The following is a 1,739-nucleotide window of genomic DNA, read 5'->3' on the forward strand; positions in this document are numbered from 1 at the left end:
TATTTCCATGATTTCTAGTGTTTTTCATAAGAATAAGTGGTTTTTTTGGCAAAAGTTTTTTCTACATCTATTGAGATAATTGTCTGATACTGGTTGTTCTTGTTGTACATATATTCACTGATAATGAAAATTTTCCTAATATTGAACTAATCCTGCATTCCTAGTCTAGATCCCATGGTCATAATGCATGATCTTCGTATGTATACACACACACACACACACACACACACACACACACACACATATATATATATATATATATGTAATCTTTTTTTGCTTGTATTTTATGTAAAATTTTTGTGTCAATATTCATTAGGAAAATTGGTCTATAGTTTTCGGTCTCTCTTTTTGTTCTTCCTGGTTTAGATATAAACACCATATTTTTGTCAAAAAAGGAACTTGGTAGGGCTCCTTTATTTATTTTACAAATATATATATAGTATTGGAATCATTTGTTCTTTATTTGTTTGGTAGAATTTACTTGTAAATGCATCTGCTCCTGAGGATTTTTTTTCTTAGGGAGCTAATATATGTTTTAATTAATTTCTTTTTCTATGATGGGGGGGGGGTTAAGGATTTTAGAGCAATTGATCTACTTTCTTAAAATAAGAGCCCTTCCCCAACTGATAAATTATATAAACAAGATTTAAATGGGAAATTTTCAGAAGAAGATAATAACAATATCTATAGTCGTATTTTAAAAATTCTAAATCACTCTTGGTTAGAGAAAGGAAAATTAAAGCTACTCTGAGGTACCACCCAATAACAATCAGAAATGACAAATGCTGGAGGAGATGAGGGGAAAATAAGTACACTAATAAGCCTTTGGTAGATTAGTAAACTGGTTAAACCATTCTGGAGAACAATTTGGAACTAGGCCCAAAGAGCTATGAGACCACAAATATCCTTTTACTATGCAAGACCTCTACTAGGTTCATATCCTGAAGAGATCAAAGAAAAAATAGTTTTTTAGATTATTAAAATCTATATGCACAAAAATATTTTAGCAACTCTTTTGTGGTGGCAAAAATTTTCACATTGAGAGAACACTCATTAATTGAGGAAAGCCTGGATAGATTGTGACATATGATTGTAAATGGATTAATCTTATGTTGTGAGAAATGAGAAGGCCAAAGGTATCAGAAAAAAAAATGGGAAGACCTATATGAACTGACACAAAGCAAAGAGAGAAAGAGAGTAGAACTGGAAAGTTACTGTGCACAATAACTTCAATGACATAATGATGATCAAATAATTGTGAAAGACTTGACTACTCTCAGCAGTAGAATTACCAAAGACAATTCTAAAGGGCTTTTGACGGAAAAAAAAATGCTATTCATTTGCAGATAAAGAGAACTTATGAACTCAGTGCAAATAGAAGTATAATATTCTCTAATTTTTTAAAATATAAGTAATATATAAATGGTTTGCATGATTTCTCATGGTTAATTGATATACTATTGCTTGCCATTGGGGAAAAGCTAGAAGGGAAATAGAGAATTTGGAACTTAAATTTTAAAAAAAGAAAAAATATTTAAAATAAAAATTTAAAATTTTTAAGACTATTGCAAAATTGTTATAATTTCAATATGAGTAGGTAAATTTGGGGAAGGGATGAATTTGGAGTAAAATTTCATGAGTTTTGTATTGAACATTTTGAGATGAAGATACCTATATGGAATTGAAATTAAAATGTCCAGGGTGGAGCCAAAATGGCAGAACAGAAGCAATAACTATTC

The sequence above is a fragment of the Petaurus breviceps genome, unplaced genomic scaffold, assembly GCF_028583685.1.
Source record: "Petaurus breviceps papuanus isolate PSGF00001 unplaced genomic scaffold, PetGlider_PUasm1.0 41, whole genome shotgun sequence".
Classification (NCBI taxonomy): Eukaryota; Metazoa; Chordata; class Mammalia; order Diprotodontia; family Petauridae; genus Petaurus; species Petaurus breviceps.